Raw genomic sequence first — 17,090 nt, 5'->3', positions numbered from 1 at the left:
CCACATATTTCACACAAAGTCTGGGCCTATTGCACTGGAGCTATTATTACATTGCCTTGCAATTGCTTAGTCAAGGCCTTAACTTGAGCGGTCAATTTTGAAATTGCATCCACTTCATACATACCGGCCACCTTCCTTGAAGAGCTTCTTTCACTTGGCCACTGCTGATTATTCATGGCCATTTCCTCCAACAAGTCATATGCCTCATTGGCGCTCTTTCTCATAAGCGCGCCACCAGCTGCTGCATCAATGAGTGTGCGAGTCGTACCCCACAACCCATTATAAAAATTATGGACTTGCATCCATTTCTCTACTCCGTGATGCGGGCACTTTCTTATCAATTCTTTGAATCTCTCCCAAGCTTCATAAAGAGACTCATTATCCAACTGAGAAAAATTATTGATCTCTCCTCTCAACTTAGCTGCTTTAGCTGGAGGGAAAAACTTAGAGAGGAACTTCAGTGCTAGATCATTCCATGTATTGATTGAGTTAGGTGGCAAGGATACCAACCAACTCTTAGCTCGCTCCCTCAGAGAAAATGGGAACAATCTAAGTCTGATAGCATCATCACTAACTCCGTTCATCTTAAATGTCTGACAGAGCTCCATGAAGTTAGAGAGATGCATGTTTGGGTCTTCAGTGGGTAGTCCCCCAAACTGGACTGTGGATTGAACCATCTGAAGTATGGCTGGCTTTATTTCAAAATTGTTTGCATCTACGGTGGGTGGTCTTATACAAGACTGGACCCCTGCCATTGTTGGCAAAACATAGTCCCTCATGCTACGGTCGGGTGGATTCTGACCATTAGCTGGGTCTTCTATGGCACCCCCATTATTACCGTAGTTGGCCATAACTTCCTCTTGCTCAATCCTGTGTGCAACTCTTTCCAACCTTTTGTTTTTTCTGTTTTGCCGACAAGTCTTCTCTATCTCAGGATCAACAGGCACTCTTGCAGCTGGTCCTTGACGTCACATAAACTAATGGTATCTGAGATGAGATAAGAAGAATTTGACACAAACAAGTTAGCAAAAAGTGAAAAGAAAACCAAATTAGAATTTAATCCAATTAACGTAATATTAACTAAACAATTCCCCGGCAACGGCGCCAAAAACTTGTTGCTTAATTTTAATACACGCAAGTGCACGTATCATACAAGTAGTACTCACACAGGTGAGGTCGAACCCAAGGGAATTGCAGTCAAGTACTAACAAAATTGGATTTATATTTCTATTTGGCGACAATAAAAATTGGTTTTTAAATCAAATTGCAGAAAACACGACAAGCAATACAATAAATAAAAATTAAGGGTTTAACAATGGATGTGAAGATAGGGATATGATTTCAATTGCTTCAATTACCCAATTGTTAACGCTAGTTGACTATTCTTCTTCTTTCAATGAAATGACAGATTATAAAATTACCTAAACTCTTTTCAGATCATTTAGGTTCTAAATTGCATTGTCAACTATTGCATTTCTAAGATAGCACAACAATCAATTCGCATTGAGTAATAATCTATAAGTCACATAAGCTATGCGAATACTTTCGTTTCGCATCAAAACCTATGTTCATTCATTTAGAGCATTCCTAATATTCACTTTTCAGATTTCACATTAGGATCATGAATCATGCTTAAGGTGATCAATCTCAAACATACATTAAGCATAAAGATGAACAAATTTCATAAACAAGCAAGAAGAAATAATCAAATAACATTAACCATGGGGTGATCTCAGTCAATATCCATCAAATCCCTAATAAGAGTTTAGTTCATAATCTCAATATTCAAATCCATAATCAAACTAAACAATAGCATAGGAAAATCAAAGAAAAAGAGGATGAAACTAGATGGGGAGTTGTCGGAGATCGCCCACGCTTGCTCCAAAATCCGTCTTCTCTTGTCTTTTCTCTCTTTTTGTCTGTCTCCCTGTCAAAATCGCGATCCCCTTTTCAAAATGAAGACCTCATTCTATATCTTCCCAAAATGACGAAATTGCCCTTAAAAATTCTGAGTTGTACGGACGCTAGCGCCGCGGCCCTACTCGGCAAAGGCTAAATCTCGAGTTTCTGGAAAGGGGCTCGCCGCGGCTCTAATACGCAAGAGCACCGCGGCGCCAATTCTTGCGCCGCGGCCCTAATTGAAATTTCAGCACAATCCACTCCAAATGCTTGATTTCTACACAATCCACTCCAAATGCCCAAAACATAAGCTTAACCTGAAATCAAGCAAAAACAAGCATAATTCTGCTCCAAAAACACAAGAACCATTAAAAAGACACTAATAAAGACACTTAAAAAGATAGGCTAAAATTAGCCTAACAAACTCCCCCAAACTTTATTCTTACTCGTCCTCGAGTAAGGGAACGACAAATTAAACTAAAACAAATAAACATGACAAGTTAAGCCTCCAGTCTTATTTAAACCACGCCGTCATCACTCACAAAACTTCAACTGTTGATCAACCAGAATTTCAATTCAAAAACTCTAACAATTAATCTGAATGCCTCAATTGGAAATTAGATTATACCTTGCAAATACAAATGAATAACTAGATAACACCATACATGCCTCACTCATTCCAACTATCCACTAGCCAAAATTCAATATGCTTGCACACTTACCTTTCTCCACTAATGTCAACAACACATGTTATGGAATCAAAAGGACTTCAAAGGTTCATAACGTTTTGGCTTAGGTGAAGGTGGATAAAAAAGACATTTAGGCTTCATTATACCATAAGCACATCAAAAACCAATCAAACAACCCACTTTGCATTCAGTTACCATCCCCTTTTTCACCCACTTCTTATTGATTGAGGACTCATACTCAATGCTCCAACATCACTTTATTTAATTATTCATCACTCAAATATATATATATATTTTTTTTATTATTATTATTTTTTTTTTAGCATAAGGAATCAAAATTTAGTGATGTTGGAAGCACTTTTACATTTCACACTTGTCTCAATCAGAAGATTACATCGTTCATCCACTTACACCAATTACCCAATTACAATTCGTTCCCCCAAACTTATTTCTAAGCTTATGGCATAATTCACAGGGTAGGGACAAATAATAATTGGTACATTTTTGGCTTAATGAAGTGGTTATACAATCAATCAAACAAGTTAAGGCACAAATAGGCGAACTAGGGATAATAATGATAAGGGTAAGCTTGAAAGGCCCAAACGTTCCAAAAGATTGCCTAAATCATATTCCAAAACATATGTCATCAAGGATTTCGTCTCAAAAGGCAAGCAGTGCAAGTTCTATCCTTTTCATCAATTCATACCTCAAACCCAAGTAACACAAGTATAGCATAATCCACTTATTCACATTTGCAACATATACTAAAATTTCCAAAAGGCATCAAAATTAATCCAATGAGTGATCAAATCAAGCACACGGTTAGACACAGTTTCCGTTTGACAAGCGACAACAACGACATTTATACATATCATTGGCTTAACTTTTGACACACACAAAAAAAAAACAACAAAATTAAACAACAAAATTTTAACTAAGCTAAACTAAAACAGAAAAGTAAGCCCCTCCACTGCGCCGCGACCCTACTCGATAAAGGCTAAATCTTGAGTTTCTGGAAAGGGGCTCGCGCGCGGCTCTAATACGCAAGAGCGCCGCGGCGCCAATTCTTGCGCCGCGGCCCTAATTGAAATTTCAGCACAATCCACTCCAAATGCTTGATTTCTACACAATCCATTCCAAATGCCCAAAACATAAGCTTAACCTGAAATCAAGCAAAAACAAGCATAATTCCGCTCCAAAAACACAAGAACCATTAAAAAGACACTGATAAAGACACTTAAAAAGATAGGCTAAAATTAGCCTAACAGATACCCATCTCCCCCCTATCTAGTTCGATACATTCTGACACGCGAGAGCAGCAGAAGAAATCCTCCTCCCGCCAATCCTTCCCATCGCAATCGAGCACGCGGGGAGGTCCCAAATCCTAACCCCCAGCAGCGAGCTCCAAGCTCTTCCAACGGGAGTTACTTGACCAAGAGCCACCAAAGTGGAAAATCCGGTGGAGTCTTGTGTAATCGATTGAGTTCAGCGCAAAGTCCTCGGGCCACCTCGAGGGCCGACCTTTGAGATCGCCTCAACTCGCAAAGGGGGGATCCGACTAGAAATGGAAGTCATTCTCACCGAGGGGATGGTCTTTCTGAAGTACGTGACAGTGGGAATGTCCCACCTAACCAAGCGCAATCTTGGAGGGACAATAACCCGCATACAATGGAACTCGAGCTGTTGAACAGCCCCAGTAAAAATAAGGGATTAAGGACCAAACCCTAGAGCGTTTAGCTCAGATGGAGGAGCTGATGAAGAAGCACTTGTCAAAAAAGGAGAAAGATGAGTATGACTCGGGGGACGAACTCGAGCTTTTCGCCCCCAACATAGCAACCACAACATACCCACCGGGTTTTCGGATGCCCCACCTGTCTAAGTTCAAAGGAGATGGAGACCCATCAAATCATTTGGGTATGTTCAACACCCTGATGATGGCCCATAATATCGTCCACAAGCTGAGGTGTTTGATATTCCCTTCCACCTTGACTGGGCCAGCTAGGCAATGGTTCAAGCAATGTAAAAAGCATTCCATCAGCTCGTGGAAGAATTTTTCTGCTGACTTCAAGAGGGCGTTCCGAGCTTCTCAAGCTGCCCGCGTCAATATTGACACCCTGGCAAACATGAAGCAACAGTTTAGGGAACCATTGAAAGCTTACCTGGGCAGGTTCGCAAATGTCGCTGCTCGAGCCAGGGAGGCAGACGATAGTTCCAAGCATATGGCCTTGAGGACTGGAATCCTCGTTGGAGGCAGGCTATGGAAAGAGATGTAGAGAAGAGGTGTCAGCACCGTGGATGAATTCCTGAACAAGGCCCAGGAATGGATAAACCTAGAAGAGGCACGAGTGTCCGTCGCGGGAACCAGCCAAACCCTTGATCAGCCCGTTGGAGTGGAAACGGATGTCATAAAAATGACTCAAACTGTTGCACAGAATAACCAAGGGGGTGGAGGTAAGAGAAAAGGGAGCAGCAAGGGCGGCCAGCACGATCCGAAGAAGAACAAGCCCATGGAAAAATTTAAGCTAGTCTACGCGGCTTATACCGAGCTCACAAACACTAGGGAACACATTTTCCTAGCAAACTCTGCCCGCCTCCCCGGAAAAAGCTGGAGCCTTTGAAACACCAGAAGGCTAAGAGGGACCCTTCCAATTCCACAACAACATTGGCCACAACACTGACGATTGTAGGCATTTCAAGGATGAGATCGAGACACTCATCAGAGCTAGACCTTTGGCTCAATATGCGCGGAACCGAGTTCCTACTAGTCAGTCAGCTCCGGAGCTCCGGTAAATCAGCCCGGGCCCCGGATAAGTCAGGATACCCCTCCTCTTGTAATAGGAGGAGAGATATCCACAATCTCCGGAGGCCCCCATTTGGCCGGCATGAGCAGAGGTGCCTAGAAGAGATATGTCAATGAGTTGAAGGCTCAAACGGAGTGGAATTCATCCCGGACCAGCATCTACCCAAACAGCAACGATTGAGAGGCAACAAATCATTTTTACCGAGGAGGACGCTAGTCACGTCCAGTTCCCCCATAATGATCCTCTAGTCATAACTGCCCAACTCGCCAACCAGAGAGTTAGGAGGATACTACTCGATAATGGGAGTTCAGTGAACCTGCTGTTCCGGTCTACATTGGAGAAAATGGGATTGTCTGTCGCTGAGCTAAAGGCCACCTCCATGATGGTGTATGGATTTTCCGGAGAAGGGTCGCCAGCAATAGGAACAATCGAGCTAGTAATAACCTTGGGAGAGGGGCCCTGAACTGTCTCTAAGCTCCTCGAATTCGTGGTTATCGATTGTCCCACCGCCTACAACGATATTCTGGGCCGACCTACGTTGATGGAATTTGAGTCCGTAACCTCTATCTGCCATCTCGCAATCAAATTCCCCTCCTCTACGGGGATATGTACGGTCTGAGGTGATCAGCTTGCTGTCAGGGAATGCTATAGCATTTCCATGAAGGGAAATCATGACCCGGGTAGCAGACGATGACCATTCAAAGCGGGGATGAGGAATCTCAGGAAGTAGGACCTACTCCTGAGATAGAAAAACCTCAAGAAGCCAATGGAGAGGGGATCACCTTGAATGATGATATCGACCCCAAGATAGGCAAAGATAGATCCGAGCTCCAGGCCATCGAAGAGCTCAAAGAGGTGAACATCGACCCGAAAGACCCCTCGAAGGTGGTGAAGCTCATGAAAAACTTGTGTAATAAGAGGAAGGCAGAGTTGCTGAGATTTCGCCTGGTCTCTCGAAGACATGATAGGGATCAGCCCAAGCGTCATCATGCACACCCTCAGTTTGGAAAAGAACCTGCCTGCGAAGTCCCAGAAATAAAGGCGCCTGGGTACGACACGAGCTGAGGCCCTAGAAGAGGAAGTAGCTCGACTTTTAAAGTGCGGCTTTATATGTGAGGCAAAATACCCAATATGGGTTGCCAATCCTGTTTTGGTCCCGAAGCCCAAAGATTGCTTCCCCTTGCCAAGGATTGATCAACTGGTAGATGCCACTGCGGGGCACGAGCTCATGTCCTTTATGGATGCGTACTCGGGCTATAACCAGATCGCCATGAATCCTGCGGACCAGGAACACACTAGCTTCATGACCCCAACTAACATTTATTGTTACAAGGTCATGCCTTTCGGGCTGAAGAATGCAAGAGCTACATACCAGAGATTGGTCAACAGGATGTTTGCTAATCAGATCGGGAGAAACATGGAAGTGTATGTTGACAACATGTTGGTCAAGTCAAAAACTGCCGATAACCATGTCCCCAATCTGAAGGAATGTTTTAAGATTTTAAGACAGTGATGCATGAGGCTGAATCCCCAAACGTGTACCTTCAGGGTTGCGTCAGGAAAATTCCAGGGTTTCATAGTCAACACTAGAGGAATGAGGCGAACCCTGATAAAATCAGGTCACTACTCGAGATGCCATCACCTCGATCGCAAAAAGATGTCCAAAGTCTAACATGAAGAGTGGCAGCCCTTAATCGGTTCATTTCCAAATCAACTGATAAGTGTTTTCCATTCTATAACCTGCTCCGGGGAAAAAAAAAATTGAGTGGACCGATGAATGTGAGTGTGCCTTCCTTGACCTAAAAGCACATTGAGCTGAGCCGCCCGTGTTATCCAAGCCCACAGTAGGAGAGCCTCTTTTTCTTTACCTAGTTGTAACAGAAGATGCATCCAGCGCCGAGCTAGTTCGTGAGGAGGACCGATCTCAGAAGTCGGTCTACTGCATTAGCAAGAGGCTTCTCGGAGCCGAGTCAAGATATCTGATGATGGAAAAAATGGCGTTCTGCCTTATCACAACCTCCAGAAAGCTCAGGCCGTATTTTCAGTCCCATTCAATCCACGTCATAACCGATCAACCTTTAAGGCGGGTTTTGCAGAAACCTGAGGCATCGGGGCATCTTTTGAAGTGGGCTATTGAGCTCAGCCAATTCGAGATACTGTACGTGCCACAAACTGCAATCAAAAGCCAAGATCTCGCTAATTTTGTAGCAGAGTGCATGGGATTCCAAGAGGAACCAGTGGAGGAACCAGTTGAAGTGGTTAAGAATATTGTCTGCCGATTCGAGTTGCCAAAGAAGATCGTGTCGGATAATGAAACCCAGTTCAATAGCAACCTCTTCACCGAATTCTGCGAGAGGCACGACATAATTAAAAGATTTTCCTCCATGGCCTACCCCCAGGCTAATGGACAGATCAAGGTTGTGAACAAGACACTAAAAGCGAGCCTTAAGAAGAGGTTGGATGAAGCCAAGGGAGTTTGGCCTGAATAGATCCCCCGGGTGTTGTGGGCTTACCGGGCCTCGCACCGAACTTCAACGAGTCACACTCCTTTCTCCCTGACTTTCGGGAGTGAGGTTGTCCTTCCTTTCTAAACAAAGATAGCCTTACATAGAGTCCGGGCGTTTGACCAAGACCAGAATGACAAATTGCTCAGCGCATCCCTCGACCTAATTGACGAAAAATGAGAAGCTTTGCAGCTGCAGCTCGCGCATTATCAACAAAAGATCACTCGTTATTTCAACACAAAGGTTAAGAGATGCATCTTTAACTTAGGCGACCTGGTGCTCCAAAGAGTCTTCTTAGCCGGTAAGGATCCCAAGGACGGAGTTTTGGGACCAAACTGGGAAGGACCCATTTAGATAATAGAAGTTGTGAAGGAAGGGACCTTTAAACTAACTCGGCCTATTGGAGAAGCAGTCCCACGAACATGGAACGCTATACACCTAAGGAAATATTATCAATAGTCATACTTTTGTAAGGCTTAATTATGAAAGCCACCTTGTGTTTATTAAAAACTGAGAAGTACTTTTGTATATCGTTGTATGTTTCTGTGTGCGAGTAGTGTTAGAAGAGCGTGTTCCAAGTAACCAAGAAAGATCTCTTTCTGTTTACTTAGGGGGCATATGTCGTGGATATAACCAGGTCCTAAAACTTAAAAGTTGATTCAAATTGGTTAATCGATGTTTTTCTTAAAAAGCACGACGTATCAATAACAATTAATGCGAACTAAGTTTTTTAAAATCAAATATGGCCTGGATACAACCAGGTCCTAAAACTTAGAAGTTAGTTAATGTAACGCCCCTGGGAAACCAAGACCGTTACACTGTGTGTTTAAAATAGTGCAAGACTTGTTAATCAAGTCATTTAAACAAAATGCGAATCCAACGTCATCAACGGATTAGGAATAAAAGAATTTGGTCACAAACAGGCTATTTCCATTAAAAATGATAGTTTAATACATGGAAACTCAAAACAGGGTTTAGATGACTTAGTTACAGCAAATTCCAAAGGTTATAAACAATTCAAGCCACTCTAATGGCAAAATACACATTTTAGGTTTCCGTCCCTGTACAATTCCCCGACCGTGGCGGCTGAGCAGCTGACAATGTACACCTCGCCCCAGAGCTCTCCAACTCATGGTTGATTCAGCATACCCTTGCCTTTACCTGCACCACGTAGCACCCGTGAGCCGAGGCCCAGCAAGAAAGCATGATATCATAGCAAGATCAACATCATTAATCAAATATTCCACAATGCACAACCAGGAATTCGGCAATTCATAACATTTATCCAATCAATGATAACACTCAGTAGATTAACAATTTGTCATCCAGACAGTCAACCAATCATATCCATAACACAATATTCACGTTCATAATCAACAATTTATCACATCCATCAAATAATATTCAGGTTCGGTGCCCTTAGGTCGCACCCTCTATTTAGCCCACTGTCTTCGGCTCACTTAGGCCGCCCCCAGTGTAATACTCACTGACTCCGGCCAGCTTAACCGAGCTCAGTGACAAATAAGTTGCCTCAGCTACCAGTGGCCGAGTCACGCCCTGTGCGCAAATATTGATTCCAACACCGTTAGGCCAGTTATCGCATGTCCCATGGCATAATACCATCTCATGACATGATATACAAATATAGGGAGCTCTTAGTCCCATCATGTTCACATGGTTAATCACATTCACATAACAATGCATACAAACATAGGGAACACTTAGTCCCAACCTAACCACATAATCAGGTGCAGCTTTCTTACCTTTAGATTTCGCTAGCTCGTTCAATTAATCCTCAAGCACGATCCCATCTGAACCTTAGCGCGTACCTAGTCATAGCCATAGATCAGAATCACCAACAAACTTCAAATCCAAAACCTAGCCTTGGGTCCAATCCTGAGCCCCCGGGAAGCCCTAATTCCACCAAACGGGGTGGTGGAATCAAACCCCGAGCCTCCAGGAAAAAACCCTAAGAAAAAACTCAAAACTCCCTTTCTGGAGATAGGGTAGTGCTACAGCGCTCTAAGGAGGGTGCTATAGCACTACAAACATAACCAAAATGCCCAGGAAGCCCTAGCCTAGCGCTGTAGCGCCCAAAGGCTAGCGCTACAGCGCTAGTCACAGACCAGCAGCACTCTGTTTTCCCCTCTTCGACTTTCCTCGAACCAAAACCCCTTGGAACCCTTCCAACCCTCAATTACACACCAAATTTAGTCTACCATCACCTATATCTCACCCCATACAACTCAATAACACAAGACTTAACCCCATGCATCATCAAACTAGGAAAACAAACATTGACCCCAAGAACTGAAAGATTCAACCAGAAACTCAGATACTTAGAACATCAAAGCCAGAACTTGTTACGTTCTATGGAGGATTTTGACCTTAGGTTATCCCTAGCATCCAACCAGCCTCAAGCCCTTCAACTCCTCAGGTTCATATCCCTTTATTCCCATCCAAAACTCAAACTTAGAAACCATCTCATTAAAACCCAGAAAAACACATCAGGAAACTTTAAAACTTACCTCAATTGACTGGCTAAACCCTGCTAGTTCTTCTAGCTTCACCAAGGTACTTAGCCCTAAGCTCCATCCTCAGCTTACTATGGAATTCCAGCTCCAAAACTCACAAAGAATGGTGAAGAGATGACCCAGCCGAATGAGAGAGAGAGATAACTCTAAGTGTCCTGTTTTTCTTTCTTTCCTTCTTCTTTTCTTTTCCTTAAGCTTCTGAGTTTATCTACAACTTCCACTAAGATTATAAAGCAGAATATAGCCTATCCTTTAGTAAGCCAAATGACTACCTTGCCCTCCCACTAATAACTAAACCTTTAAATCCTCCTAGGGGCATTTTGGTCACTACTCCCAATTCCCACTAATTCCTTTAATGTCTTTAATATTTACCACTTACTTTCCCTTACCCAACTAATCACCAATTATATTTCTCAATATCAAATCGTCTCCAATATATTCTCCAAATTCCCAGATACATCCCCAGGCTCACCCAGAGCTGGGTATAAATCCCCGCTGTGACTTTCCCGCTAAATCGCTTGTTAGGATCGCCTCGAGCCACAAGCTGCAAACATACCCACATAATAATGTTGTCTCAACGTTTAGCCTACCAATATACACACAAGTATGCAATTACGCTCTCAATGAGCCAAATTACCAAAATACCCTCACAACAGAGTATATAGCCCCATGCATGCCTTTATCATCATATAATAATATGACCCACATAATCATGCATATAATCATATAATAGCACAATAAATCAATTATGGCCCTCCCGGCCTCCTAATCAAGGTCCTAAACCTTATTAGGAAATTTGGGTCGTTACAGTTAAATTGACTAACCAGTGTTTTTCCTAAAGAGCACAAGGTGTCGATAAAACTAACGCGAACTAAGTTGTTAAATCAATGTCCTGGATATAACCAGGTCCTAATACTTAGAAGTTGATTCAAATTGGTTAATCGATGTTTTTCTTAAAAAGCACGAGGTATCAATAACAATTAACGCAGATTAAGTTTTTAAAATCAATGTCCTGGATACAACCAGGTCCTAAACCTTAGAAGTTGATTCAAATTCGTTAATCGATGTTTTTCTTAAAAAGCACAAGGTATCAATAACAATTAACGCGGACTAAGTTTTTAAAGTTAACCATCGTGGATGCAACCAGGTCCTAAAAACTTAGAAGTTTGTTAAAATTGACTGGTAATTCTTTGTGGTTTCTAAGAAAAAGTCACTAAACTGACGCAAACTAAGTTTTTACCAAACACGCTAAATTGATAATAATAACAATAATATTAAAAATAGATTGAAATGAAAGTCAGGGAAACCAATTGTCTCGGGGAGGGAAAACCTCGTGGTAAAAGATTACAAGTAAATAAAGAATACAAAAGTCCTAGGCCCCCCCAGGACGCTCCGATGAAGTCACCCCTTCGGTCTCCTGCTCGACAGCAGCGGAAGTCTCCCCAGTCTCAGAATGTGGCTTTTGTTAAAGGCGGGCCTTGAACTTCTCGAGGAATGGCTCCCACACCTCAGGCGCTAGGAAGGAGAAGTCGCCATCCTGGTTGAAGGAGCTAGAAGACGTCCTCTCTACCACGGTGGCGGCCTCGGCCTCCAACTGCTTAGCCTTGGCCTCCTCGAGCTTGGTCTTCGCAGTGGCCAAGGCGACCTGGGAAGCCTCGGCCTCCAATTGCTTAGCCCTAGCCACCTCCAATTTGGCCTTCGTAGTGGCCAAGGTGACCTATGCGGCCTTTTCGCTTTCTTTGGCAGTCGTCACGGCAACCTTGGAATTTTGCTCTTGTTGTTGTGCAGACGCGAGAGCGCCCTGAGCAGTCTGGAACTCGCCCCTGATCTCGTCAATCCAGGCCCTGGACCGAGCTATGCTACGGTGTAGAGCCAAAGCTGCCTGCAAAGACACAGATAGTAAGGCATGTGCTAGAAAGAAAGCAAAGAAGCATGTGCTGGGAAGAAAGCAAAGAAAGTTAACTAAATAAACATACCATGAGGGTCATTCCCAGCGAAGACTTCATAACATTCTTGGGGCTCCTCATCTCGATCTCCCGCAAGTCCCTCGGGGTGGCATTGTAGTAATGATCCACCATATAGCTCGCGGTCTCATAAACCGTCCCTCGGAAGGCCTCGGGGATTTTCTCCAGGGCCTGAGTGTTAACCGGGATGTGCACGCTGGGAGTGGGAACTGGCGGGGTTTCAGCTGGTGCCCCTATTCCCGAGTAGGGACTAGAGGTCGCGGGGGAGGTGGGGGCATGTTCTCTGCGGCAGCAGGGACCTGGGCCCTCCCCTTAGCGGGAGACTTGGAGGTGGTCCCGGGAGGAGGAGTCTTCTTGGTCAGCCGAGGTTTGTTGACCAATGGCCCGGACGATCCGGAGGGAGGATTCCCCCCTGGAAGATGGACCGCAGGACATTGTCTCCGGGCTGGGCCATCTCTTCGCCTGAAACAAAAAAGAAGGGAGTGTTAGTATACATGTAAGGTTACTTCATTACAAGAAAAGTCTAAAAATGTATTGCAAAGGTCCTACCCTCCGAGCTAGAGGAGGAATCTAGTGCCACAACCTCCGGCCTTGGAGCTTCTATGGGGGAGTCTAAGTTTATAACTTCCCGAATGAGACGGGGCTCTGGGTCCGGATATGCCTCAGGACTGGACTCCTCTACATACAGCCTAAGCCCTGGAGTGACTACACCCTCCAGAAGGGAGGGCCACGACCTACGGTGATGATGTACAAGCTGGCTTGGGTTAAACCTAGCAAGCCTTAGGTCTGCGGCAGCCTTGTTTAAGTCCCTAAAGAGGTATGGGTTACCTTGGCCGGAGGAGCCGGCTGCTGCCCCGAACTGAATCTGATCTGCATCGAGGCCCTGAGCAGCCTCAAGAGCTGCTTTTATCGCATGAGCGGCACCTCATCTTCCTTGTCCTGCTCGTCACTGTCCGCAGCATCCCCCTCGGGGATAGGCACCTGCTCGCGAGCTACTGGGATAGCCCGCGACCTCCTCAAGGCCAGAGTCTGGCCCGGAGAAATCAACTTACATGCCAGCATCATCTCATCAGATACGAGCTGGCAGTAGTCTTTTTCACTTGGTGGGAGCCCCGCCAAGGTATCGTATTGACCCCCAAGGGTCACCGATTTGGTCATCCTCGCAAAGATGGTTGCACGATGATGTTCAAGTCAACACGCATGAAAATAAATAAAGCAATGTGGTGATTTTGTGAGCTGAGAATAGAGAGAACTTATGAGGATGGTTGAAGTAGTGGTATTCACAGTTTTGAAACCCCGTCGACATGATGAAAGTGTCCTTGAAGTCATTGGGGTGGCTGGGCAGCTCAATGACTGCAGGAGAGTTGGGAAAACTGGTCAAATAGTAGAACCCGTCGCCTCGCCCCCATTGATCCGAGCTAGCTTTGAGGCAGAAGAAGAAAAGGATGTCCGCTAGGGTCGGGACCTCCCACTCGTGCCTTAGGAAGAGGTACCTTAGCCCCACTAGCAGACGGTAGGAGTTAGGGGGCAGTTGGAAGGGAGCCAACTTCACGTAATTCAGAAAATCCGCAAAGTTTCCAGAGGTAGGAAGGCCCCGGCCTTGAGGTGTTCGTCGCTCCAAGCCTTGAACTCCTCGTCAAGGGGCATCCAGCTCTTTTCGCCCTCGAGGGGAGGTCGGGCAACAAGAGCGCCTGTCCCAATTTCAATGTTATGGGATAGCAGGATCTTGTTGACCCTCCCTTGGGTCATAATCTTCGAGACTATACTTTCTGCCTCAAAGAAAGCATCAGGTCCCACCTCGACCTCTTTCTCCACTGTGGGACCGAAATGGGGGATGGGAGAATCCATAGCAATCCCTTTCCCCTTGCTGGCCTGCTCGGATGACGAGCCAGCCGTGCTCTTCTTGGGTATGTTCTTCCTGGGTCCCATCTGGTCGCCTAACGAACAAGAATGAAGAAAAGTTTAAATAGGCGACCTAAAAATAGGAAAGGGAATATAGCGCGAGAAGTGATTTTCATACACGGGCTGACGTAATCTCAGCCCATGGTCACGCGCCCATGTTTCCAACAGATCCCCGATTGCTTAGGATCTATGTGTCAGGAGGGTCAGGATAATGCTTGCCTTGGAGGGAAAGTTTTAAAAAGCAAAACCGCCTAGGAAGCGTGACCCCAAGCTACCCAATTTTGCTCCCTAGAAACCTCTCACCTTCCCCTTTCCAAACAGGCATTCCCTAAAGCTACCCAGAAAAGCCACCCAGAAAAATTACCCATAATTTATCTTGTCCTAAACATCACGTTCCTAGACATGTTCTCATATAGTCGATATACCTAGGATCAAAACCTATACACCAAACACAACTTAAAGTGTCCGACTAAGAAAGAGGTTTACCTAACAGAAAAATGGAAAGATCAAAACATGCAACAGGCAGAGGACAGTGTATTTTCCGTGTGGAATTCACAAAAAGCGTAGGAATCGGAGTCCTGGTGGAGTCTTTAAAGCTGGACTGGTGCAGAAACTCTTATGGCGAGAGTGTAGGGATCTCTGGGATGATAACTGGAAGAAGAGAAACTTTTGTGACTAACAAGGAGAGAAAATGAAAAAAAAAAATCAAATGAAGGGTAGCTAATATGGAAGATGGCCAACCTTCCATATACGTAAGAGACATAAAGGAACGAGGATTGTTCGATCAGATTAATGCAAGATACGAGGGTCATAACTCGAGAGGCGAAATGACGGCCGAAAGCACGCTAGGCCATTTAATGCAATTCTCGAAAACCGAACAGTCGCCAACCACGGCGCTCCACGTGTCTGATGCCCACGCAGTGGGCGGGTCATGAAGAATCAAAAGGGATACTTAAAATCCCCCACTGTGAAGACCACAGATGACGTCATGGGTCACGAGCAGGGGCTTGGGGGGCAAATGTACACCCTAAATATCTGCGCATATTGACGAGCTAGAAAAGGGCCTAATTCGATCTAACACGTGTAGATCGTCCAGCCGGAGCTATTTGTTACGGTCCTCCTTCTGTCCTGCCTGAGCTGATTAGAGAGTTAAATGCTATTCAGAGGCATCGTGTCAGCAATATGAGTGTCACGAGCCAGCGCCACATTAAGCTCATAATGCAACAGAGATCTAACATCCGAACCCTTGTAAAGTCAACCACGCAATATAAACGTGCATATATCAGACATCAGGTGTCTATTCTATTCCTGAATTCTCGGGCACGCAGTATAAACATGTGTATTCAGACATCCCACTCCTGATTTGGGCCATGTGGCCCATTATCCCTCCTTACCTATTGATTAGACCACACTTCACTACAAATTTTAGGAATTAATCTTCAGTGTCACAGAGATGACGTGAAGGATAAAGAGATCACGGGATGACCCCATTGCCAACCCAGATATCTTCTTCCTATAAATACCAAGACCCTGGGTAGTGCAAGGGGTTGGCATATTTTTGTAAAGAAACACTCTGTAGGAAATAGTCAAGAGATATCAATAATATCACCTGGTGGACTAGAGGGATTTTAACCTTCAAACCACCTAAAAAGAAAGGAGTGATCATCTTCCTATGATGTTAGTTTCTCTAGTCTAGAATATAGTAATTTTAATACTACGGTTCACCAATTAGAACTAATCCATCCCACTTATTCGTATAATTACCTGTTGTCGAAGAACCGCGTCAACACATAGTTTACCAGAGATAGTGACCTGACCTGTTACCACTGTATTACTAGTTTCTGCTTCACCTCTAGTAAGAGAAAAAACTCTGGCTAGCACAAGCTTGTCATCTTTCTTTTGGTCCTTCAACTTTGGGCAATCCTTTTTAATGTGCCCTTCTTCTCCACAATTGAAACAACCTTTTGTCTTATATCAGCATTCTCTTGAATGTTTTCTCTTGCAGATAGGGCACTGGGGATATTCCACGTAGGGCTTCTTATTCCTATTACTTTTTGATGTAGTCTTATTCTTCTTGTCGCCTTTTGATTTTCACCACCATCATTTTTTTTGTTTGTGTTCGTTCTGTTCATTGTTATTCTTTTTGGAGTCCATTCTAGCTTCGCCTTCCTTCCAGATTCTTTCTTCCGCCTGCTCAGCTTCCAAGGCTACCTCTAATTCTGCATAAGTGGTTATTCCCCGAATCAACTTTACGTCACTGGCTATCATAGGTTTCAGTCCCTTAACCAATCTTTGAATTCTTTGTGTCTCGGTGGGTACCATATCCGCCGCGAATTTAGCCAGCCTATCAAACTTCTTGGCATACTTTGTCACACTCAAATTTCCTTGAGTAAGTGCGATGAATTCTTCTGCCCATGTGGCTAGAGTCGTAGGACTATATTACTTCTTGTTGAACACTTGGATAAACTCGTCCCATGTCATAATGTTTACATCTCTAGTCTGCTTAAATATATCCCACCAGATGTGGGTGTCTTTCTTTAGCAAGCTTGAAGCACAAGAGACTCGATCTTCGTTTCCCAGCTGCATATGTTCTAGAATGGACTTCACTAATCGAAGCCATTCTTCTGCTTCTATTGGGTTAGATCCACCGTCAAAGTTTGGAGGTTGCTACTTTCAAAAATGTTCATACACTGCCTCGTAGCTAGGTGAAACCAACTATAGTAATTGTGCTAGAGGAATGATTTTATTTGGAACTCTTCTTCCCTTCTCCTTAGCTCTGCCCTAAGATGGGCATTTT

General features: G+C 44.3%; 1 non-coding gene across 1 annotated transcript; it reads left to right on the top strand.

The window, feature by feature from the left end:
- Positions 1 to 312: 312 nt before the first annotated feature.
- Positions 313 to 419, top strand: LOC133827923 (small nucleolar RNA R71). Its single transcript, XR_009890572.1, has one exon. It is a non-coding gene; the product is annotated as a small nucleolar RNA R71 (small nucleolar RNA).
- Positions 420 to 17,090: the final 16,671 nt, after the last annotated feature.

The sequence above is a fragment of the Humulus lupulus genome, chromosome 3, assembly GCF_963169125.1.
Source record: "Humulus lupulus chromosome 3, drHumLupu1.1, whole genome shotgun sequence".
Classification (NCBI taxonomy): domain Eukaryota; kingdom Viridiplantae; phylum Streptophyta; class Magnoliopsida; order Rosales; family Cannabaceae; genus Humulus; species Humulus lupulus.
This window is presented reverse-complemented; position numbering and strand designations above follow the sequence as displayed.